Consider the following 26,961-nt stretch of genomic DNA (forward strand, 5'->3'; position numbering starts at 1 on the left):
GCAACAAAGCAAGCTGGACAAATATTCATGCCCCAAGGGCCCTGTGCCAGAGCGCCCAGACCGGACTGAACCGACTGGCGGAATGGAGAGCAAAACCCCTGAGCTATCCCTTAAAGATGTGACGGAGGCCGTTGCGGGGGTGCGCGCCTCCATGGAACAGCGCACTGATGCCATCACAGTACAGGTGACTCTGATTAGGGCAGACCTCGCCAAAACGCAGGAGAAAGTCAAGAAACTGGAAATCACCACCAGGAGTCTCGTGGACGACGTCTCACAACTCCACACCGAGGTTCAGGCTCTCCACACCTTTAAGAAGTTCTCTGAAGATAAGCTGGATGACTATGAGGGGCGCTCATGGAGGTACAACGTACCCATTATAGGTATTCCAGAAAAATCGGAAGGACAAGCGCCGGACCTCTTTGTTGAAGACCTTGTGCTCTCGAAGTTTTTTGTAGTGGAAAGGGCACACCGTGTCCTTGGGGGGGACGCCACACCCGAAAGCCGGGTGCTCCACCTCGGCCCATTTTGGCGAGACTCCTGAACTTCAGAGACCACGACGTAATACTGCAAAATGCCAGGAACTCGCCGCCTCTCAGTTATGAAAATTCAACTGTAACCTTCTTCCCGGATTTCACGCAGGCCATGCAGAGGCAGCAGAGGTCATTCTTGTCTGTTAAGAAGACTTTGAGAGATAAAGGGGTAAAATACGCTATGCTCTTCCATGCCAAGCTAAGAATAGAGGCGAATGGAAAGACTTGGTTCTTTGACCACCCAGAGGTGGTGGCGGACTGGCTAGCGGGCTGGAGAGATGCCAGGGAGCACAACTCACGCTGAGCCTATGTAGGATGATTGCCACCTCTTGTTAGCGTCAGACCAAAGGTTGTCTAAACCTATTCCGGGGCCCCTGTGTATTTTGACTATCCTGGTACCGAACCCTGCAGGTGGTGCCTCAACATGGAACTGTACATGCGGACACTGATGACTCTATATCCTGGAATGTTGGACTTTGGTGGCCTCCTACTTCGGGACTAGTAAAATATGTTCTTTTGCCCTTACTTTTTGGGGGAGGGGTGGGGTCGGGTTGGCCTACATCCTCGCATTTAACTTTGTGTTTTGTATTTTTGGGGCGACAGGCACTCTGCGCAGTTGGTTCAATGGGATGGTTTCTGCCCAAGGTGCAGGGAGGCAGGGAGGGGGATGTTGGATGGGGGTTGGGGGGATGGGATTGTTCTTTGTTGTTCTATCGGCTTCACTAATGCACATAGATTTGGGTGTAATGTCACCTACTAATATGGCTTTGGGATACAAGTCCACCTTTACCATTCCACTATGGGATCGCACTGGGACAAAAGCTTCACATTAATTAGTTGGAACATGAATAGGCTGGGGGACAAGGTAAAACGCACTATAGTCCTGCAGTATCTAAAACGGCATTCTCCAGAGGTGGTCCTCCTTCAGGAATTGCACCCGGTTGGAAAGATGTGTAAAGCCCTAAATAGATGGGTATACAGGCTCCTTCCCCACTCGGGATTCGCTAGTGGGTCTAGGGGAGTGGGCATCATGGCTAAAAACTCCTTCCCTTTTCTGTTCAGTCTTCGCACGCTGATGAACGTTGGAGATATATAGCACTCACTGGGCAGTGGGAGGGTAGGGCATTGACCCTGGTGTCTGTGTATGTCCCGATGGGACTGCAGGCCCAAACGTTTACAGATCTGGGCACTCTGCTCCTCTCCCTTCCGGTGGGCCTACTGCTAGTGGGGGGTGACTTTAATACGGTTTCATCTGGTATGTTGGACCGCCAGCTCCCATGTTACAGGGCCCTCTAATAGTTGGCTCCCCGATTTCATTGAGGCATTTGGCCTGTCAGACGCTTGGAGGGTATTTCATCCTGGGAATTTGCAATACACCTTTTTCTCTGGTGCCCATCACAGCTCCTCTCGCATTGACTATTTACTCTTGCCGGACTTTAACCTACTCCACTTACAAGAGGTCTGACACCTTGCACGCTGTACATCAGACCATTCCCCTGTGTTGACTAGGTTGGTGCTGGGGGAATAACGTATTGACATGGTGGCGCCTATTAACCTCTGATACCTGCGAAACCCCTCGGTTCACACAGACCTGCAAAATACGATTGACTGCTATTTAGAACCTCGGCTCGGTGGATTCCCCTCAGACGATCTGGGAGGCATTCAAATCCGTTGTTCAAGGGGAAGCCCTCTCTCTCATGGCGGGAGTTAAACTCTAAAAAACTAGAGGCAGTCGAAAGGGACGTCCTACGACTAAGGGCAGACGTTGGGAGGGGGGCGCCCCAGAAGCAGCGCATCGTTTGCGATTGAAGACAGACAAGTACAAAGCCATTGCCACTGATCGTGCCAAGTCCTGGGGGAGAGAGAGAGATGGTAGGGTGTATGAATGGGGGGACAAGGCTGGGAAACTTATTGCTTGGCTGGACAAGAAGAAAAAGGCCAACTGCCTTGTGCCTGAGCTCACGACCGACTCGGGTGCAAAGATTACAGACCCAGTCCACATTGCCTAGGAGTTTGCTGCGCACTACACCACTGCATATCAGACACAGTCATCCCTACTTGAGGCAGACTCGGCTGACCTACTTAGAGACATTAAACTCCAGGCCCTCTCTGAGGATGACCAGAGCTACTTGGATAGTGACATAACCAATGACGAGAGTGCACAGGCGATCAGGGCTCTCAAGCCGGGTAAAGCGATGGGGCCTAATGGATTGCACATTGAGCTCTATAAATTGCATCTAGACAAGCTGGTCCTACACCTGCGGGCCATCTTTGAGGAGAGTAGGAAGGCTGGGGAGCTACCACCCGACCAGTGACTGGCATTGATAGTGGTCATCCCTAAGGAAGGAAAACCGAAAGATTAATGCAGAACCAAAAATACTCGCCAAAGTTCTGGCCACCCGCCTATCACGAGTGATTAGTGCCCTAGTACATCCAGATCAGGCAGGCTTTATGCCCCATCGTAACACTGCTCTGAATCTACGACAAGTTCATGGGGTGATAGAGCGGGTTGCAACGGTTCAAGAAGAAGCTTTAATCCTGTCCTTGGATACCTCCATGGCATTTGATACTATTGAATGGTCCTACCTCTTTGCAGTACTTCTCAAATTGGGTTTTGGCCCGCAATTAATATCTTGGGTCAGACTCCTCTATTCTGCTCCTCTTGCGCAGGTGGTGGTCAACAACAAGCGGTCCAAGCCCTTTGGTCTCAGTCGAGGTACTAGACAGGGGTGTCCGCTGTCGCCCCTGCTTTTTGCCCTATCCTTGGAGCCTCTGGCTGCCAGGATCAGGTGCGACCTGGCCATACGTGGTCTGCGGTGGTTGGCGTAATGGGAAGACCGCATTTCGCTCTACGCAGATGACATTCTCCTCTATTTAGCCTCCCCCAAGAAGTCCCTCAGTTGTGTTTTAGACATCTTCACATCCTTCGGTAGATTCTCTGGCTACTCTATCAACTGGAAGAAATCTCTCTTTTACACCTTGTCTGTTGGGACTCCATCTCTTCCCAGAGAGTGTCCGCTACAGGCGGTGTCTGATGGTTTCTAATACTTGGGAATTTTTGTCACCGCCGACCCCAGGCTCTGCTATGAGAGAAATTTTCTCCCACCCCTACAGCGCCTGCGAGGTGATGTTGCTAGCTGGAGGGCTCTCCCTCTCTCAATGCTCGGTCGAGCCGCTCTCATTAAGATGATCTCCCTACCCTGCTTCCTTTATGCCCTGCAGAACTATCCCGTCCCAGCGCAATATTTTAAAGAAATCGAAGATCTACAGAGGCAGTTGCTATGGGACAGGAGACCAATAATAGCGCTTCACAAACGAACCCTCAACTGGTACAACAGAGGCATCAGCCTCCCTGACATAAAGAAATATTACTGGGCGGCTCATCTTGCTGCCATCAATCAGGGTACGTACTGGGCTCCGGGAGACCCGGGATATGCCATGGACAGATTGCTGCTACCGGGCGGAATGTACAACAGAGCCCTCTATGCTAATACCAAGAAATTCCTCTAGACTGGGCCCACCTCCCACTTGGTCCAAGTATGACACGCAGTCAACAAAAGTTTAGGGTGGGATCAGAGGCTCACACTTGCGACTCCCTTGTGGGATTCGGAACAACTAGGTAATCTACAGTGCTTCAAAGGGATCGATAAGTGGGACCTCATTGGCATTTCCCGGATGGGCGACCTCTGGGTGAATGGTAACATGCTCAGCTTTAGCCAGCTGAAACAACAGTACGAACTCGCAGACTCAGAATTCTTTCGCTACCTACAGATCCGGCATGCATTAACCACTGTCATTAATAGGGACTCCCCCATCCCTGACTCCTCCCCTCTAGAGGATAGGTTATTGGACAGGCTGCTTCCCCAGAAAGCTATCTCATTAACCTACAAAAAACTTGTCAACAACACACCAGATCCCCTGGTTAAATTGCGAGAGTCATGGGAGGCGCATGGCCTCTTACTGGATGACGAGGAGTGGAGGGAAGCGGTGGCCTCATCCAGGGAGGTGGCGATCTCTGCAAGTCTCCTTCTGATACAGATGAAAATTCTCCACAGGATCTACATCACTCGGCCACAGCTGGTCCGTATGGGGCTTGGTGAAAACTTGGACTGTAGGCGTGGTTGTAGACGGGTTGCCACCTTTATGCACATTCTTTGGGAATGTGAGCAAATTCAGAGATATTGGAGTGGGATTCATATTGTTATGAGTGAGGTCCTTCATAAATCTGTCCGTCCAAGGCTAAAAGATGTCTACTTAAAGTGTGGGAACCTACTGATTTGGGAGGGGCGGAGAGGTTGTGGGTTACACTGGCTATCGCTGTTGCTAAAAGGGACTTATCTCAATTATTGGAAGGGCTGACACCCCCTACAGTTATAATGTTGAAGCGGAATCTTGACTGGTGCATGCTTTGAGAGAAAACGGTCTATATGGCAAGAGGATGCCCCCAAAAATGGTCCAGAGTGTGGGCCAAATGGAACACATACAGTGGAGATATCTTTGCTGCAACTACTACCCTCCCTGAAAATGAATCCCGGTCTTCCTGAGTATCCTGTCTGAAAAAGGTGCAGTTTCCCATAATTTCTTTGTATCCTAAATTCAATCATGCCATATTTCCATTACATGCGATTTGCCGATTGTTTGAGGGTTTTTGTTAATTAAAATCAATAAAAAGGCAATTTAAAAAAAACACTCATATGAAAATTAGGAGAAAAGGTGCAATAACAAAAACAACATACTTACTATAGTCAAAATAAAAAATGCAGTGAACTAAAACCTGGGTACTGGGTGCTAGCACTGCTCCCTACTAATGAGAATAAACTCCGGTCTTTGTGGCAAAGTCCTTGTCTAGTCAAGGCAAAGATAGCTAGAGTCACCTATAATCTGAACTTTAACAATAGCAAAATAAAGGACAGATATTCTATAGAAATATATTTTTTTAAGTGTGCCTGTTCCCCAAAACGTGTGTTGTAATTTGGCATCGATCGGAGTTAGCATCTAGCTGAAGCCATCTTGGATTTGACAGCCATTTTGTATGTCATGTGCTACCACGTGCTCACCATGTGCTCTGTCCTACATTTCTGTCATCTGCTCTTGTACTCTGCCTAGTGACAAGGTATATTTAGCCTCTTCTGCTCTGCACATGCTCAGTTGAGCTTGCAGCTATCTGTGCAGCTGCTACTAGTCTGTAACTGTCAGGATGTGTTTACTAGAATTAGCAACTGTTAGCTCCTCCCACTTGTTGATTGTACATTTTCTGTATGACCTTATATGTACCTAAAACCTTATTTCTGTACTTGTACCGCCTTCTTTTGAGCCCCTGTGTGGGTATAAAAGGACCATGCTCCTTCTGTTCAGTGTGCTACTTCATACATTACCAAAGGGTGTTGTGTGAATGTAGTTTACCTCATGAGGTTAATAAATATTATATTTTATATTCCAGTTTCCGTGCCAACTTCTTCCTATTGGTCTAAGGACTTTGTTCAGAGAAGGGCGAACCCCTAGCACTGGTAGGCCTTGCTGAGGCTCACCACGAAATGTGTGAGCAACTTCTCCTGTAAAAGCAGGAGAATGGACTGAAATCCCTTTATCTCTATTAAGGCAGAAGTACTTAAAATGTTGAGGCTAGAAGTAATTAAACACTCCTATATTTCTAGGGGCTCCCCTACTGTAATAGTCCCAAAACCTGATGGATCAATAAGATTCTGTATAGATTTCTGAGCTATAAATAAAATCTCTAAAGTTGATGCTTATCTTCTAGTAAGGATTGACGAACTAATAGAACAGCTACTTGAATCTAGATACATCACCATCATTGACATACTTAAGGGATAATGTCAAATCTTATTGAGAACTAAAGATAAAGACAAAACAGCTTTCTCTATACCCCAGGGTCTTTTCCAATTCACCATACTATCTTATGGGCTTCTCGGAGCCCTGGCAACCTTTCAATGCATTTCAAAGCCTCTTGAATAGGCTTTTAGAGCCTTATCAAAAGTATGCGTTAGCTTATTTGGACAACATTGGAACTTTTAGAAAGACCTACTCACTTAACTGCCTTTTTGACATATTTTCAGGGTGCAGGCCTACAAATAAAGTCAAACAAGACCCTAAGCAAAGAAGATAGAAGCAAAATCCTCTATACCTTTTCCCCAGAACAAACAAACAAACAAGCTAAGATTAATAAAGAAGGATTATCCCTATTTACTCTCAGATTTCAACCCCTTTAACAGACCTTCTGAAGAAAACAGCCCCTAATAATGATTTTTAACACCCCTCGCATATAGCCATCAAAGATTTGTGTCGGTTAAAAACAAATTACATCCTCTAAGTCCATATTCAGTCTCCAGATTTTAGCAAAACTTTTATACTCTAAACCAATGAGCTGGATGCGGGTATCAGATGAGTCTTATCTTAACTTGACTGTTAGAAATTGTGTCTCTAGTTGGCAGAGGTACACACCCTGTCCAAGTAGAGATTACAATCCTGGTCAGGGTAAGTCAGACACCCACCCTAAATTAACCTGTGCTCACCCTCAGGTAGCTTGGCACAGAGCAGGCAGGCTTAACTTAAGAGGTAATATATAAAGTATTTGTGCAACATTTAAAACAGTAAAACAGTGGCAACACCACATAAAAATATTAAAAACCAGGTTCCAGGTTAGTAAAATAGAGATTAATTTAATGAACCAAACATGACCCAAACGTCAAAAATCCAACAAGTAAAAGTTATGAATGTTTGAAGAATACATGGAAATGTAGTTCTTAAAACCATAAACCACCAACTGGGGACACCTGGTCATGCTTGTCTTGGGCAAATCCAAAAGTTTGAGGCAGACCACAATGGAGCACAGGTTGGACGCAGGGATCAACCTTTGCTTGCTGCAAACAGTAGCTTGCGAGGAGGATGCATCGACATCGGGGATCCCATGCATGGAGTTGAGAAGGCAATGCGTTGTCATCATCAATCAAGCTGGATGTAGGCTATGCATGCAAGCGATGAGTTGGTTTGAGCCATACCATCTATAATGCGTCGTCATTGGCTTTCTTGCGAGGTAGGTGATGCGTCGTCTTCGAGCCACGTAGCCATGGATGTACTTGGCAAGTGATGCAGCAGCTCTGGAGGCGATGCACCAGTTCCCACTGGCAATGATGGCGATGCATGGATTTTGCTTCCAAACTTCAGAAAACCCACTTCCAAGGGCCAAAGAAACTGCACTGGCACCACATGACAGAGTAAACTGACAGTTAGCAGAATCCCAAAAGATGCAGGAGAGTTAGGGAAGTCTTGGATACTGAGACTTCAAAACAGGAGGCAAGCCACCAAGCCCTTGGAGTCATGTACGTTCTTGACGATGTAGAGATCCAGGTCCAGTCCTTCTCACTCCCAGGCAAGGAGGGCATCAAGCAACAGTGCAGGCACAGCAGAACAGGAGCCCAGCAGAGTCCAGCAGAGTGACAGTTCTTTCAGCAGCACAGCAGTCCTTCTTCCTGGTAGAATGCCCTCAGGTCCAGAAGTGCAAAGAAGTGGTGGTGTCTGAGGCCCAGAACGAATACCCAGTTGTGCCTTTGAACTGGGGGAGACTTCAAAGAGAAGCCTTAGACGTGCACAAAGTCTCTGTCTTTTCTGCACTGGCTTATTACATGGGCATTTGCAGCTCTTTCTATGGGGACAGGTACAGCTCATTTAGACACAAGTATCAGCTCCTCCCTCCCATCCTGCCCAGGTTTGCCCATCAGCATGTTAATGGCCCATCAGGATGTGTACTTTGGAGAAAAGTCACACATCAATACTTTTCTATCGTACAAGTTCTTGAAACCTTTCAAAGGCATATCTTTGACTGTGTATGTTAGATTTTTGTTGTTTTGGTCTTGTCTAGTATAGATAAAAATATTTATTTTTCTAATCTGGTGTGGTGTCCTTTTGTGGTGTCTTCATTGTGTTACTGTGAGTGTTGGTACAAATACTTTACACATTGCCTTTGGGATAAGCCTGTCTGCTCGTGCTAAGCTACCAAGGGGATGAGCAGGGGTTATCTGAAGTGTGTATCCCCTTTACCCTGAATAGAAGCAGGGGTCCCTATTTGGACAAAGGTACCTACCGCTGCCAACTAGAGACCCCCATTTCTAACATTTGTGGTCAGTGGTGAGGATTTGAACTTGTATTTGTATTTGACCCATAGTGATTGGTGTACATCACTAGTTTAGTGCAGACCACTACGCAACCACAAACTTTGTTTTGTTTTTTATTCTATTTTTGAGTGACCCATAAAGTATCCACGCATCATGTCTCAGAAGAGTAAACCAGAAAGTGAGGTAGCAGAATTGGAGTTTGATATTGAAATGTTGCACACCTACAGAGTAGATCAGCTCAAGCAATTTTGCAAAGATTTTGGATGTCCCATGAAGAGCATCTCCAGGAAGGAGGAGCTACAGAAGGCCTTAAGGGCCTGGTGGGAGGCCAAATAGGCTGAGGAGACAGGTGATTGAGAGGTGGATGAGGATGCACAAGGGAATAGTTTCAGGTCACAGGATCTGCCTGTATCAAGAGTAACCTCCAGGGCTGGCAACAACCATTCTGCTAGAAGTCTTTCCACAGAGGAGCTGGAGGAGAACCAAAGGGTCAGAGATTATGTTGTACATATCTTAAAGTTTAAAATGAAGGACATGGAGAACCAAAGGGCTGCCATAGAGAGAGAGAGAAGATGGCAGAGTACAGCAAGAACACTCTTGCTTTTGAGGAAAAGAAGTTGCTTTTGGCTGATGAGTTGAGCATGAGGGAACTGGACTTTAAAGCCAAGCAAGCGGAGTCCAGTTCAAATAGTGGCAGTTTACAGCCAGTGCAAGGGGGTAAGGTTTACATACCCAAGGACCTAGTGCAGAATTACCAGAGGGGTGATGACATTTATGCTTGGTTTACAGCATATGAGGAAGCCTTGAGAATGAATGAGGTTCCTGAGAGACATTGGGGTCCGGGCCTCTGGAAATACTTTGAGGCCACTGGGAGGGACACCCTTTCTTCTTTGAAGCAGGCGGGTAACCTGGCCTATCCCCACATGAAGGAAACTTTATGCCTCAGGTATGGGCTCACACCAGAGCAGTACAGAGAGAAGTTCAGGAACTTTAGTAAGCATGATTCTCATACTTGGGTTGAATATGTGAACATGTATAACCGTGCACTGGATGGTTGGATAAAGGGCAGCAAGGCAACTGATTACCAGGGGTTGCACAACTTGATTGGTTGGGAGCACTTGAGTAGTCTGTGTGTTCCAGAGCTGTGTCAGCATCTATTGGATAGTAAGCTAACTGACCCAATAGAGCTTGCTAAGGAGGCAGACCGCTGGACTAGCACCAGGGTCCATAAGAGGATTGTGGGTAACCCAGCCAAGGGTGGGCAGGGTCCCCAGCAGAAGAGTGGGGGGCAAGGGTAACCAAATAGAGTTCTCTAAAGGGCCCCAAAACAGTTTCCAGGGTCAGGAATCCCAGCCCCCAAACCTAAAGTGTCTTGGCCCCCTAAGGGCAGGCATGGCGACCTGGGTTCCCACCGGTTTAATTCGTGTAGTCAGGTGGACCGCATTTCAAGAGATCCCACGTGCCCCAACATCCCACCAGCTTCCACTGGTGCACCGTCCCTAGCGCTGGGGGAGGAGCTGGTGCCCAGTGAGGGTGGGGAGCCAGCAGTTATGACACTTGTCTCATTAGGAAACAGAGAGATGGTCCTGGGATCCTATCTGCCTGAGAACACTAAGAAATACAAGCAATGGGTGACCATCAATGGGAGGAGGGTGGAGGCTCAGAGAGACACAGGAGCCAGTGTGACATCAGTCAGGTGTCAATGGGTGTCTGAAGAGCAGGTTATTTCCAATTTGCTTCACCCTGTAGTTGCAGCAGACAACTCTGAGCTCCTGTGTAAGATGGCACTAGTTCCCATTGAGTGGGGGGCCATTAGGCTCCTTGATGGTTGTTGTTAGTCCGCCAATGCCTGTAGACTGTCTGCTTGGCAACAACCTGGAGAGTTTCCCATGGAGGGAGGTAGAACGCCAGGCTCATTTGGAGATGTTGGGTCTGCCTGAGTGGGTCTGTGTGACCACTCGGTCAATGGCAGCTAGTAGGGGTAATCAAGAGGACCTGGAGCCTGAAACAGTGGCCCAGGTGCCTGCCAAGAGGAGGAGGGGCAGGGGGTGTGGGAAACCAGTCCCCGAAGTTTCCACGGTCCAGGAGAAGGCAGAACCTGAAGGGGATGCCCTGGAACTAACAGGGGAACAAGTGACTGAACTGGGAGACTTACCGGAACTGACCCATTGACAGCAGAAGGGGGTCCCTCCAGGGAGGAGTTCTGTAGAGCGCAGATGGAGTGCCCTGCAAACCAGGCAGGGTGATCAGTCTGGACCACATCTGATTTACTGGGAAGATGGATTGTTGTATAGTGAGCCTAAGGTTGCTGAGCCCGGTGCAGCCTGTGTACTGGTGGTACCCAAGCACTTCAGGGCCTTCCTATTGGGTCTGGCTCATGACCTACCTGTGGCAGGACATTTGAGATGCAACAAGGTCTATCAGAGGTTTGTCACCCAATTCTACTGGCCCCAAATGCAGAGGAATGTTGGCACACATTGTAGGTCTTGTCAGACTTGCCAGGCAAGTACCAAGAGTGGAGGAAAGTGTTAGGCTCCCCTCCAACCCTTTCTTGTGGTGAACACTCCTTTTGAGCGGGTGGGCATTGACATTGTGGGGCCACTGGAACTCAAAACAGCCTTTGGCAGCAAGTTTATCTTGGTCTTGGTGGACCTTGCCACCCGGTACCTGGAAGCTGTCCCTCTCTGGACAATCACAGCCCCCGTAGTGGGCCGTGCATTGATGGGGATCTTTGCCCCTATGGGGTTCCCCAGAGAGGTGGTCTCTGATCATGGTGAAAACTTCATATTGAATTACATGACATCCTTGTGAGAGGAGTGCAGTATGGCTTACAATTTCACCACTTCTTACCATCCTCAAGGGTATGGGCTGGTTGAGAGATTCAACCGGACCCTGAAGAGCATGATAAAGGGTCTTGCAGATCCTATGAGACGGAAGTGGTACGTCTTTTTGCCATGCCTATTGTTTGCCTACAGGGAGGTACCTCAGTAGTCCTTTGAACTGTTGTATTGTCACCCTGTGAGAGGACCTCTGAGTCTGGTAAAAGAAGGCTCGGGAGAGAACTCCTGGTAAGACCCCACAAGATGTGTTCAGCTATGTGCTGGCCTTCAGAAACCAGACTCAACGCTTCAGGAAACTCGCTCATGCGAATCTGGAATCTAGCCTGGAAGAAATGAAAAGATGGTATGACCAGAATGCCACTCTGGTAGAATTTCAGCCTGGCCAATGTGGGTAATGGCACCAGTGGAGCCTTGTGTGCTCCAAGATAAGTAGACTGGTCCATATGAGATGGTGAAGCGCAAGAATGAGGAGACCTATTTGGTTGACTTGCAGACTCCTAGGAACCCTTTAAGGGTCCTGCATGTGAACCGCCTCAAGCTGCACTTGTGAAAGGTCTGAAGTAACTATGCTCTTTGCAACAAATGATGGAATCGAGAAGGAGTGTGAACCTCTTCTTTACCTCCTGTCAGCAAAGGAACACAATGGGTCAGTGGAAGGGGTAAACCTCTCTCCCACCTTGACCCCAGAGCAGCAGCGGGACTATCGCCAGGTGCTGGGACAGTTTGCCTCCCTGTTCTCTCTGACACTAGGAGTCACCAATTGGTGCATCCATGATGTGGACACTGGAGACACTCGACCCGTGAAGCAGAAATTTTACAGGGTAGCTGACAATGTTAGGACCAGCATCAAGGAAGAAGTTTCCAAGATGTTGGTGTTAGGGGTGATAGAGCCCTCAAGCAGCCCTTGGGCTAGCCCAGTGGTCTTAGTGCCAAAAGCTGCGGCACCCGATGCCACTCCAGAACTCCGGTTCTGTGTGGAGTACCGTGGGCTCAATGCAGTCACCAAGACTGATGCACACTCCATCCCCAGAGCTGATGAGCTCGTTGATCGGTTAGGAGCTGCCCGGTACCTCAGTACATTTGATTTAACATCTGGGTACTGGGAGATTGCCTTGACCGATGGGAAGAGGTCAGAGTTTTCAACACCAGAGAGGCACTACCAGTTCCTGGTTATGCCCTTTGGGTTGAAGAATGCCCCTGCCATTTTCCAGAGACTGGTCAACTAGGTACTGTCCGGGTCGGAGGAATTCAGCGCCGGCTACCTGGATAACATTGCTGTGTTCAGCTCCAGTTGAGAGGAACATTTGCAACACCTCTGCGAAGTGTTGAAGGTTCTGCAAAGGGCAGGCCTCACTATCAAGGCTAATAAGTGCCAGATAGGGCAGGGATCTGTGGTGTACTTGGGACAACAGGTAGGGCGCGGCCAGGTGGTGCCCCTACAAGCAAAGATTGACTTTATTCTGGCTCGGGAGCCCCCCAAGACCCAGACAGAGGTGAGAGCCTTCCTAGGTCCCTCCGGGTACTCCAGACGGTTTGTTAAGGGGTATGGCACCATTGTTGTCCCCTTGACATAGCTGACTTCAAGGAAGCAGCCAAGGAAGGTGATGTTGACTGATGCCTGCCAGGCCGCTTTTGAGGCCCAGAAATCTGCCATGTGCATGGTGCCCGTGCTTAAGGCACCTGACTTCACCAAAGAATTTGTTGTGTAGACAGATGCTTCAGAGCATGGTGTGGGAGCAGTCCTCTCACAATTGAATGACTAGGGCTTGGACCAACCTGTAGCTTTCACCAGTAGGAAGCTACTCCCCAGGGAACAGAGGTGGAGTGCAATTGAAAGACAAGCTTTTGTTGTGGTCTGGGTGCTAAAGAAGCAAAGGACCTGTTTGTTTGGTTTAAGAGAGACCACAGGCCTCTCAGATGGTTGAGCAGATGAGGAGTGAGAATCCAAAACTGTTGAGGTGGTCCATCTCCCTACAGTGAATGGACTTTACGATGGAACACCATCCTGGTACAGAACACGCCAATGCTGATGGTCGTCCAGATTCCTCCGCTTTAGTGATGAGAATTCCCAATAGGGTGAGTAGTTCTCCCCACTTTTCAGCTGGAGGGGACATGTGTTAGACCTGGCATTCTTGGCATGGTTTTCCCTGACTTTTTGCCTCTACCTCTTGTGTTTTTGATACAGTGCTGGATTTGTTTTTGCTGGCTTATATGCTTTGGGCACTTTGCCACTTCTGATCAGCGTCAAAGTGCAAGTGCTCCCTGTGTAAATTGGTATTGTGATTAGTTCTCAGTGATTGGCATATTTGTTTTACCAGTAGATTCCTAGTAAAGTACACTGATTTTGCCAGGGCTGGTAAATCAAATGCTGCTAGTGGGCCTGCACCACTGGTTGTACCACCCACATGAGTAGCCCTGAAAAGATGTCTCAGGCCTGCCACCGTGGTGCCTGCACGCAGTTTGTTAACTGCCATGTCGACTTGGCAAGTGCTCCCACTTACCAGGCCTTACCCTTCCCTTATTTTATGCTTAGGAGACCTCTATGGTGGGCCCACGGTACCCCCCCATGTGAAAGGTAGGACATGTACTGGTGTGTGTAACATGTCCTGCCTATTTAAGTTTTCACTATTGAAAGGCTATCTTGCCCCATAGCAAGGAATGGGGAATGCTTTATAACATTTTACAAGCATATCTACCCATAGGGATAAGATCGAAAAATGGAGTTTGGTATCCCTGGACTTAATAACACATCTTTTAGTAAAGATGTTTTTTAAATTGTGTGTTTAAAAATTACCACTTTTAGAAAATGGGTATGTTCTGGGTCACTATTGCACACAAAGTACTCCCCTGATTGTTGATCTGGGAGACCCGGATAACCTTAATCACTAAATCTGAGTCGATACTGGTGGAATGTCCCTCCATGGAGCTAGGATAGTTCATCACCCATGGGTGAGGAATGAGGCAACTCCTTTTGTTTTATATTCCCTCACACACCCTAGTTGTGTCATGCTTCATCATCGGGACACCCTGATGCCTAAAAGTCAGGGTGGGCTCAACCATATCTCAGGGAGCGCTTAGAATATTTTTTGGGGCCATAAGGGGATAAAGATTAAAACTCCTCTGTCAGATCCCGATTTCACTTTATTCTTGGATCTGGCAGGGAAATTAAACAAATAAAGGAATAGGGTCCTGTGGGATACTATGGTCCTAAGACCCTAATGTTGTTGGGGTTGTGGCTGAAGAGGACCGATGCAGCGCCGCTCGACACCGCCGCATTGATCACCTACGCATCCCGGATTTCCACGTATCGTACCTGTGTGGCAAGTTCTTCCAACTCATCACCCACAGACCGAAACCGTCACGAAGAATCGACGCATCACTCCCCGTACAGACCTGATTCTATGCAACCCTTCCTTTGGGTGCAGCGGGACTGTCGCATTACCTCCCCAAGGACTCAGGAGTGTCGCATCTCTTTGCTTTCCGACGCTGCGGCCTGTTTGGCTTGTGAACTTTGACTCCTCTACAGGTACTTTGGTGAAAAGTCAAGCATCCATAGTTTTCTATGGTACAAGTTCTTGAAACCGTTCTGAAAGTCATATTTTTAACTGTCTATGTTGGATTTTTGTCGTTTTAGTCTTGTTTATTTTAGATAAAGATATTTTATATTTCTAAACTGGTGTGGTGTCCTTTTTTGGTGTCTTCACTGTGTTAATGTAAGTGTTGGTACACATACTTTACACATTGCCTTTGGGATAAGCCTGTCTACTTGTGCCAAGCTACCAAGGGGGTAAGCAAGGGTTATCTAAAGTGTGTATCCCCCTTACCCTGACTAAAAGCAAGGGTCCATATTTGGACAAAGATACCTACCTCTGCCAACTAGAGACCCCCATTCCTAATAAATTTCATTTTTCACAGATGTGTTGTCTCCAGTATCAATATAATGGGTACACAAAGTAGTGAGTCCTGGGGTAAGTGAGAATAGAGAGGCAAACTGCCCCAACAATTAGTGGACGCCTCTCTGTTGATCTGTGGTAGTTTCGGTTAGAGGCTGACACCCTCCACTGATCCATCCTGCTCCTTGGAAGAAAGGAGGTCGGGAAAAACTACACTCTCGTCTTCCACCCCATCATCAGTGACCAACAGCATTGTTATCTCAGACATCTCTAATTGTGGCTTATGGTGATCAACAGGCAGGCTCTCAAGGGTTCCTAGGGGCCTTGAGCTCTACCAGTTAGATGACATTGCTGTTGTGCTCTTTCACCTCATAGGGTCAAGACTAGCAATCTTGCAACGCTCGGGCTCCACAGGTTCTATCACCCCCACTTTTTGCAAGGTTGAAACTCAACCAGAGTTGCATTCTGATTTGGAAGTGGGCTGGTTGGTTGTGAAGGACCAGCATGTATCTGACAACATCCTGGGGACTATCCTGGGAGCTTGATCCCAAGCTCTCCTTCACCAAACTGACAGACCCTCTCACAGGGTGACCATAAAGAAGTTCAAAGGGGCTGAAGCCAACCCCCTTCTATGGTACCTCCCTGTATGCAAACAAAAGACATGGCAGGAGGACTTCGCACGTATGCCTCATGGGTTCTGGTAGACCCATAATCATGCTTTTTAGGGTTTGGTTGAGCCATTCAACCAACCCATTGGTTTGGGGGTGGTATGGAGCAGAGAACTTGTAGGTTTCCCCAACTCCTTCCACATGGCCTTCTTGTAATTAGTTGGTACCCCAGTCACATGCCACCTCCTTGGCGAAATCCACATAGGAAAAGATTCTCATCAGTGCCCTGGCCACGGCAGGCACAGTCACTGTCCTCAGAGGGATAGCTTCCGGGTACCCGGTGGCATGGTCCACCAAGACCAGAACAAATCTGTTGTCCAGGGCTTTCGTGAGGTTCAGAGGCCTGATGACGTTGGTGCCCATCCTCTCAAAGGGGGTGTAACAACAGGAAAGGTTTACATGGGGGCCTTGCATTTCCTCCCTCTCTTCCACTCGCCTGACAGGTTGGACAGGACCAATGGCATGCACATGAGGCCTTCCAAATTTGAGGCCAATAAAAGTTAGAGACAAGCCTACCAACGGTCTTGTTTTACACCAAATGACCTGCCAGTGGTACATCATGAACCGGACCCAAGAGGAAGGCCCTGTATCATTGGGGGACCACCAACACACATGTCCCACCAGGCTCAGCATCCTTAGGCTCAATATACAGGAGAACATTCTCCCATGATATCCAGTATATCAGGAGCTTCACAGAGACGTCACCAGGTGCCTGGGTCTCTGCTTGCTGCTGCAGACTCACAAGAGTAGGGTATTCCCTCTGCACTTTGCAGAACTCCTCCCTGGTCGGACACTCTTCCGGCTGCCAGTTGGACAGCTAGGCAGGTTCCCCATTTCGGCCACACCCTCCCCTGTAGGTACCAGGGTGCCCCCCTCAGGTTCAGCCACCTTCCAGACCGTGGCAGTCTAAGGAGCGTGGCCATTCTTCCAGGCTCCAGGTCCTCTTGACTACCATCTCGGGCTGCAATAGACTGTGTGGTCACGCACACCCACTCAGGCAATCCTAGCATCTCCAAGTGAAACATGAGCTACACCTCCTTCCAGGTGGTATGCTCCAGGTCATTGCCAAATGCAAAAAGAACAATTGATGGATAGAAGGCAGAACAATGTCATACATTCACACCAGTACAGAGATCTGGGCCTATATCCATTGTTTTTTTGCTCACCATGCCATTCCAGTTTGGACCCAGTCATATGCAAACCAGTCTTGACCCTGCGCCCAATGGGAACAGTACAGCCCAAACTGCTAGGCCAGGTCTTCACTGGACTGGAAACAAGCATCCTAGGACAGATGTCAGGCTTTCAGCCCTCATCAGTCAGGATAGCTTGACTCTAGTGGCATGGAGAGCACGGGACCCACGTCTGGGCATACCTGTCCCACTCTGGTGACAAATGAAAAAAGAACAATTGATGGACAGAAGGCAGAACAATGTCATACATTCACCCCAGTACAGAGATCCAGGCCTAAATCAATTGTTTTTTTGCTTACCATGCCATTCCAGTTTGGACCCAGCCATATGCAAATCAGTCTTGACCCTGTGCCCAATGGGAACAGTCCAGCCCAAACTGCCAGGCCAGGTCCTCCCTGGACCGGAAACAAGCATCCTAGGACAGCTTTCAGGCTTTCAGCCCTCATTAGCCAGGATAGCTTGACTCCAGTGGCATGGAGAGCACAGGACCCACGTCTGGGCATACCTGTCCCACTCGGGGTGACAAATGCAAAAAGAACAATTGATGGACAGAAGGCAGAACAATGTCATACATTCACCAAAGTACAGAGATCTGGGCCTAAAGCCATCGTGTTTTTGCTCACCATGCATTCCAGTTTGGACCCAGACATATGCAAATCAGTCTTGACTCTTCGCCCAATGGGAACAGTCCAGCCTGAACTGCCAGGCCAGTTCCTCCCTGGACTGGAAACAAGCATCCTTTGACCGGTTTCGGGCTTTCAGCCCTCATCAGTCAGAATAGCTTGACTCCAGTGGCATGGAGAGCACGGGACCCACGTCTGGGCATACCTGTCCCATTAGAGGTGACAAATGCAAAAAAAACAATTAATGGACAGAAGGCAGAACAATGTCATACATTCACCCCAGTACAGAGATCTGGGCCTAAATCCATTGTGCGCAGGGTCAAGACTGATTTTCATATGGCTGGGTCCAAACTGGAATGGCATGGTGAGCAAAAAAACTATGGATTTAGGCCCAGATCTCTGTACTGGGGTAAATGTATGGCATTGTTCTACATTCTGTCCATCAATTGTTCTTTTTGCATCCAGATCATTGCCAAGCACACAAGCCACAGGCAAGTATGGACTCACAGCTAGCCTTAAGGAGCTTGAGTCCCCCCCTCACTCAAAGGGAACAAGAGCCACTGGGTAGTGGCTCTCATGGTTGTCAGTAGCAACAACTTTGGGGGACTCATTAGAGACTACCTGTACTGAAGACACAAGATGACACCTGACGGCTGTCATGCTGGCACCAGTGTCTCTCAGAGTCTGCATCCTCTGCCCATTGATGGTGACCCACTGACTCTACTTCCTAGTATTTTCAGGCATGTGGGTTATATGCACAATCTCTTCATCACCTAGGGACACTGGGGTAACCTGTATGCTCTCCCCCAAACTATCTAGGGCAATCTCCTCCCCAAGTGCTACATTAGCCAACCCCAGTGACTGCATACTGGTGGGGGCTGTGCCCGTTTGGGACACTTGCCATCTTCCTTAAAGTGCTCTTCATGCTGGCTGTCATAACACTTAGAGGGTGCAGTAAACTATTTATTTTTATTCTCAGTAGGGGGTGGAAGCCCTGACCCACAGAACTAGTTTTAGGCCCTTTTGAGAATTCCTTGCTTTTGGTTTTGTCAGCCCCTTCTTCTGATAAGGACCCTGCCCACCCTTGTGGAAAGGAAAGACTGGACATGTGTTCTTATACAATCAGATTATACAGCCCCTGGTATTCTTTTACAGTGGACTTCTGTCTGTACTTCTCTGGGGTAAACCAAACTTCCTTATTAGGGCCTCATTCATGGGGGATACCTCATCATGTCCCTCCACTCTAGGGCCAGTAGAGTGCCCCTCCCTTTACTAGGGATATACCTCCACAGATCCTCCTCAGGGACCTTGTGCCTCTGTAAAGCAATTTCCCTTTTGCATGAACATGAAATAATTAAAGAAACAAGAGCTAAGAGGCATTTGGAAAACCAGGAATCATTTGTTTAATTAAACAGTGAAGCCGGGAGAACAGCCACGGACATAGGCTCTAAGGACTGTCTCAACTTACAATCGAATTGACATTGGTTTTAATACAATCAATTGAATGTCATAAAATAGTTCCGGCGATCCTTTTTTGGTGAGGAATGTGAACCAGGGGCGGCACCTCCATGTGGAGGAGCGTCGACCCACTTAAATGCCCCCCAAACTCAGTGATGAAAAATAAAATGGTATTTCATTACCATTTTATGTTTTGTCATCCTTTTCTGAAATGAGTTTCATGAAAGGGCGGGATCTGCTGAGTGGCAGCAGGGACGAGTGGTAGGCAGACGGCTGTCTGTGCACTGTTTAAAGTGTGCCTGTCTTTTTGGCTGGCCGTCTTTTGACGGCCAGCCAGACATGCTCACTTTAAACCTCTGAACCCAGCTGTCTTTAGAGAGCTGGGTTGAGAACAAGTGCAGGCCTCCAGTTTTCTGGAGAGCGCCAAGGGAGGCCACTCCCTTCAATCAGAGCAATGTTCTATTGCTAATTAACAGCATGTGAGCAGGGCCAGTATTCGTCAAGGGAGTTTGCTGGGGACCGCTCTTTAGTCGATTGAAGAAAAGGTCCAAGGTCTGGAGCAAGGAGGACATGTAAAATAAGTGTTTTTAAATTTATTTTTACTTTCTATTTGCCCGCTCCCTTCGGTGCCAGCTGCCACTGATGTGAACCGATGTCTCCAGGAATAAGGAATCCAGGTGGACCTAGAACTTGTGTGAACACAATTCGGCCAGTGGGTAACATGTCCTGCTGTCTGACATGGGGAGTGTGTGATCACTGTGTATACTGTGTGTGCTGTGTCCTGATTGGCTATCTGTTCCTAACTTCATGTGGCATCTGACTTTATGGTGTTTTGGGAACACGCGTATCCTGCCGGCCATGTGTGCTTTATTGGGACAAATATCCCTGGACCACTGTGGTGTCTCTGCACCTAGCTGTGGGATTGATTTGGGATTTCCTGTCCTCGCATTTATGTGCTGGCTATCTGCCACCTCACCTGTGAGTTGTCCTTGGGCCGGGGTCTCAGAGCCTGCCATACTACGTATTTCTGAGTTGGGGGTGTGCAGTTCATAATGGTTAAATTTGTCAAAAAAGGATGCAACTTCATTTTTATACACAAATGTATTGTTATTCATGTTGACATCGACTTTCTTAATATTAACATCCCATCACAAAGTCAGGCACCAGACCTTTGGGTATGTGGACCGTCCTGTCAGAGGGCACTGAAGAATTGCTGTCACCTTCACTGCTGGACTCAACCCGCCAGGCTTTAATGTCCAGCTAATTCAGACTCAGTTCATGAGCCAATATGAGTTTCTTCTCCTTCATGGCCACACTTTTCTCCTTTAAGGCTCTCTCAGCCTTCTATTTCTCCAATTTGAGCTTCGCCAGCTCCAATGTTAACTTTCTCTCATCCCTCCTGTCCTCCAGCTCTTCTGGGACCAGGCCTCTGGATGATATACTGCTCCCTGCCCTAGGGGTTACCATTGCACCTTTCAGGGTGTTGGCCTCTTGTCCCACATTCAGTCCCAGATTTTCCAGTGAATCCTGGTCCAGGTCCTCATCATCATCCATTATCTCCTCTTCCTCCTCTGGGGATACAGCTACTGCATCACAAGCTTCTACCCAGGCCTCAGTTCCTGGTGAAGCTCTTAGTAGAAACCTCAAACCCCTTGCAGAATTCAGTGACCTGGACCATAGTTGGCCTGCTCAAAATCAATTTTTGCTGATGCATGTGCATCCAAAGCTGGCACCCTAACTGAACAATTTCTGAACACCAAAAATTCTTTTTATTTTGAAAGTTTTATGGATATTATATCCCCTATCCTGGCAAGGAAACTGTTCATTCAATGGAGGCTAGGCACCCTGCCCCTTAAAACATTTACTTGTAAATGGACAGCGCTGAACGACAAAACCTGTCCTGGGTGCAGTAAGAATGAGGAGGACGAAACACACATGTTGTTCTTTTGCCCTGCCTACACTAGACCGAGGAAATATTGGCTAGTGCCAGAACTAGAGTTATGAATTTCTAAAGATGAAATGGAGATATAGTGCTTAAAAGCATAAAGCGGCAACCAGGGGCATTTAGTCATGCTTGACCAAGGGTAAATCCAAATGTTCAGGCTGACTGCAATGGCGTTGGATACAGGGACCAGCCTTGGCCCCCTGCAAACAGTGCCTTGCGAGGAGGATGCATTGACATAGAGGATCCGATGTGTGGTGTCATGGAGGCTATTCGCCATCGTTTATCTGGCTGGATGAAGGTGATATGTGTTGGTTACGAGCCACACACTCCAAGATGCATCATCAGCAGCTTGCTTGTGAGGAAGGTGATGTATTGTTATCGAGGCCCACAGCTGGCGATGTAATTGGCAGCTAACGCGGCATCACTGGAGGCGATGCATGGATTTTTCTGGCTAACTTCAGAAAACCCACTTTGAAGTGCCCAGGATTGGATGGGTACCACTTGGCAGGGTAAACCCTCAGTTAGCAGAGTCCCAAAAGTTGCAGGAGAGTTAAGGAAGTCTTTGATATCCTTAAAACTTCAAAACCAGAGTCAAGCCAGCAAGCCCTTCAAGTCACTTAAGTTCTTGAGGATGTAGAGATACAGGCAAAATCTTCTCACTACTTGGCAAAGAGGGCAGCAGGCAGCAAGTCAGGCACAGGACAGCACAGCAGGAGTCCAGCAGAGTCCAGCAGAGTGGCATTCCTTTCATCACCACAGCAGTCCTTCTTCCTGGCAGAATGTCCTCATGTCCAGAAGTGTACAGAAGTGGTGGTGTCTGAGGTTCAGTACTTATACCCAGTTGTGCCTTTGAAATGGGGGAGAATTCAGAGAGGCATTTGAAGTGCACAAAATCCCTGCCCTTCCTGTCCTATTTCCAGACTCACAGTGGGGGCGGGGGTATGGAACATTTTGTGTGGAGACAGGCACAGCTCATTCAGAAGCAAGTGTCAGCTCCTCTCCCCTATCATGTCCAGGATGACCAATCAAGACGTTAATGGCCCATCAGAATGTGGCCGGCCCAACAGGCACATCTAAGCTCCCTTTGAGTGTGGTTGTCTAAAGGGATTGCACAATGCCCTTCTGTCACCCACCCCAGATGTCTATTCAGAGGCAGATAGAGGCACAGAATGGTGAAAGTAAGAAAACGCAAACTTTCTAAACGTGGCATTTTCTGACTTGCAACTTAAAATTCAACTTTAACATAAGTTGTGATTTTGAATTGTGAGTCAAGAGACACCAAACTCGAAATGTCCATCTTTTTCCAAAAGGGAATTACACTTATAAAATGTAATAGGGCAATCCCAATGTCCCAATGTAACCTATGAAAGAGATAGGCTTTGCTGTAATGAAAAATGAATGTAATCGTTTTTCACTGCCAGGAGATGTAAAACTTAAAAGTACATGTCCTACTTTTAAATACACTGCACCCTGCCCTTAGGGCTGACTGGATGTATTAAAAAGGAAGGAATGGGCCTGGCACAAGGGTTAACTTGCCAGGTCAACATGGCAGTTAAAAACTGCACACACATGCTCTGCAATAACAGGCCTGAGACATGTTTGAAGAGCTAATGAAGTGGTTGGCACAATCAATGTAGCAGGCTCACTAGTAACATTTAATTTACAGGTCCTGGGCACATGTAGTGCACTTTACTAGGTATTTATAAGTAAACTAAATATGCCAGTTGTGGATAAGCCAGTGTTTGAAGTGAATAGCACATGCATTTTAGCACTGGTCAGCAGTGGTAAAGTGCCCAGAATTCTAAAGCCAGCAAAAATGAAGTCCGCAAAACGGGAAGGGGGCAAAAACAGGAGGGGGCAAAAAGTCAGGGGAAACCATGCCAAGGACTCAAAGTCTAACACTGACAAACTCCAAGAAGAAAAACCTATACAATTTATCAGTCAGAAAAGAGAACAAAAATATCCTATTATTAAGAAAGAATGTTAAACAAATAAATGGGCTATAGAGAAATTGCATTATTATTTAGAGGGTCAGACATTCATGCTGTACACTGATCATGCACCACAATTTGAAGTAAGACACTGAAAAGGGAAAGAAGAGAATAATGCTGATTTCTAGTCAAGATACACCTTGTCTCTTCTTGAACGGAAGAAGGTAAGGGAGTGCAAATGTAACAACGTTGAACACTTACATGATGGTTTCTTGTTGCTTCGCAGTCAGGGCACCACTGAGAGCCCTGAAAAGAAAAAGATGTGTTAAATCAAAGGACAACAACAACAAAGGTGCAAAGAGCAGGAAATAAAAGGTGAAGAAAGACTCCTACTTCTTTCTCCTTAGGAAAGCAATGCAAGTGGAGACACTTAAGAGGAGGCACCAAATCATGTGACAGGAGGATACCAGGACCAGAAACTCCCCGGAAAGGAGAAGAGGACCAGAGATGAGGCAACATGTAGAGGGTATCACTCTGGCCAGCCAAACAGAAGTTGAGGACAAATGGAGGTTACTCTGTAAGCTGAAGTAACTCCCAGGTTCTGAGTTGACCTGGAAGGTGCCAGACAACCACCACGTTCCCTAAGAAATATGGCTCTCGCAAATGGTTCACTGCTTCTCCAATCTGTCACATACCCTAACCCGACAACATGAGGGAAAAGGGACCCTAGGGGCAGGAGTAGGGATTGCACATAGATAAGGGCAAACAACTATGACCCCAAAGGGAAAAGCGTTTTGAAAGAAGAGGAGTGGGCTGACTTATTTATAGCAAAGAAAAAAGAGCATACATTTGAGACCAGAGAAATGTGACTAGATATTGGTAGTCTTCTTTAAGCCCTCTTTATTCCACTCAACTGAATATAGTAGTGAAGGCATGAGTTGGATCCATGAGGACATTCTAGTAGAGGAAACCACTCCTTGACCAAGTTCCCTGCAGTTTTGTTTTCGTGTTTTTGTCTTGAACTTTTTGGTGGTGTTGGAAGGTGGTTTATTAGTAGGTGTAGGTAGGTACCTACAACTAGTAATAACACCACAATCACAAATAAGGTCCACCCAAGTCTCAATAAATTAATCCTTGCTTAACCCTTGGTAGCTTGGCTTAACTTAGGAGACAGGTGTGTAAAGCACTTAATGTCACCAAAACACTAAATATGTAAGACACAAAATACAATAAAAATTGAACACCAATGAATAGACACCAAAATGACAAAAATCCAAAGTTGAGAACCGGAGATATGAATTTTGAAAGATTAAATGCAAAAATGTTTTTTCTAGAGCTTAAATGTTGTAGTGTAGTTCCTATATTCCCAATAGGCTCTGCGCATTGGAATAATATACACTATAGTTTTGACATAGTACTGTGGTCAGTATGTCTCTATCGAGTATATTAAACTTAATTGTGTGTGTGCCAGCTAACTCGGAGGTCACTAGAAACTTTCTCAAATAAACAAGAAGGGATTAGTTTCTGACAACTGCATAAACATGACAACTTTGTTTCTCCTAGAACCGGAACAATATCTTCAGAGTCATGGAAAAAATAGATAACTATTTCACTCAGTCAATCGTACATGCTTGGTTTCTACCGAGTTGCACAGAAATAGAGAGACGGGCGTTTCAATAACAGGATTTATTGAACAGTCTTCTTTCTCATGAAAGAGATATGCACTGCTACAATCGTTAGACAGAATGCGAAGTATAATGTGTACAGCGCAAACAGTAATATAAAATAATACTGTAATAGCATTGTCTATTGCTATGACATATATAAAAATACATAGAGGCTAAAATCCCAACTGGTGCTTCTAAAATACGCATACCTCAGTGTACCTAACCTAGGTCAAGTACGAGAGAAGAAGTAGGTGCTGTCTTTATAGTTTAGTTCTGCCAAGAATTGCCAAAGGTTTCTCTAGGTTCTAATCAGCTCCCTACCTTAGAATGAGAGAGGTTTTTATCTCTTTTCCTGGACTCTATCTCCCAACACCCCACAAGGGGAGTCAAAACACTGGAGCTGGATTCTTGGCAGGAGGATGACAGCTTCTAGTCAGTGCGTCAGTTGGGGAGTTGGCTTCCTTCTGCACTTGCTGTAGCGAGCTGCGTTATGCAAGTAGGTAGTCGAACTGCACTGAATCACACCGTGCACTGCTATAGCAAGTGAAGGTATATTTATACCTTGAAGGTGTTTAGGAATGCCAGTATTTATGTAAAAGTCGGGCATATGAACGTCATGAATGAACCCCTAAGGAATAGATGTTCCTGCATATTAAATGAGTTCTTGGAGAAATCAATATCCAAGCAAGGGGAAGTCCCTAACGGCTTAAGAGTCTGGTTTTCCAAGAAATCATTGTGACGTAGATGAACGTATGGAAGTAGCCATGCCTTTATTTTGGTAGCATGGGGTATGCCTAAATAAGGACTGGATTTCTATGCCTATATAAGGTCATGTGAATTATACCTATATAAGGGCATGGATCGGGAAATGCATACGGAATCTATAATCGCACACAACACCCACTCCACTTTCATATGTATGACTAAACATGTCTAAACATATCTAAAACATATCTACACATGAAGTGCTATAACCCCTCCAAATTACATAACAAAAAATGCTTTAGAACTGGGAAGCACGAAAATAGACATTTATGAAATGGCTCGTAAATACAGAAGAAAAAAGGCTGAATCATGTCAGATTACTTAAAACTGTTTGTTTGTGGACAAGGTCATATATTGTCTCTGGAAGTATTCAAAGAATTCTTGTTCTCTATGAATAGTTCTACTATAAGCAGATTACTTTTGCCAAAAAGGAAAAATACAAATTTGGGGGGAAAAAATTAATCATAGGAAAAAGTTCTTTGTTTTGAAAAAATGAAGGTCAAATTCAAAGTCTCTCAGAACACTGTGTGCCAAATTCAAAAGTCAGTGTTAGCGCTTTGAGAAAACATGAAATCTTCTATGTCTGTAAAAAAAAGTCTATCACAGTAGGTGATAGTTGGATTACCTTGTTTAGAAGATTAACCGCACAAAGATGTGAAGCATCGCTGTCAGCGTTGGTCGCATCAGCAATGTTCAAATCGGATGTTACCTGTGTGCCTGTGGTTTCCTCTCGTACCTCAGCATCAGCATTTTGAATCTGTGAGATCTAAATGAATGCCGTCATCAGAATTAGTAGCCGCTGGGGACAACATGGAGCATGGGCAGTTACCGGTTCAAGCAAAGTATCAACATCCGTTGGCATGGCTGATGGGAGTGTTAGACAGATGTCTAGCACACATTCTTCTCCGCATAGCAAGCAGTGTAGAACAGATAAGCTGCAATCTTGCCAGATTTGTCTGAATGACAGAAGCCATGTGGTATTTAATTCTCGTAGACGAGTTAATCCCAAAATTTGGACGATGCGCTCACGATACTTCATCTCCAAGAGAGCTGTCTCTACGGTGCTTGAAGTGGCGCTGGTGATTTCGCTTGCCATATCATAGCAGAAGGAGAAAAAATAGTATCCCTGCAACGAGTTCCAAAAGGAGGGTCAGTCTGCTAAACACAGAGTGCACGAAGTTTAGAAATAATCTGAGGACTGCTTGAAAAGGTTCTAACAGTCCAGAACATACATTCCTAAATAGATGTACAGTACCACTCGTTTCAGACATGTTTAAGATACGACTTAACATTTCTGAGAAATGTATAGGGCAGTTTGTAGT

Source organism: Lissotriton helveticus, chromosome 10 (genome assembly GCF_964261635.1).
Source record: "Lissotriton helveticus chromosome 10, aLisHel1.1, whole genome shotgun sequence".
Lineage (NCBI taxonomy): Eukaryota > Metazoa > Chordata > Amphibia > Caudata > Salamandridae > Lissotriton > Lissotriton helveticus.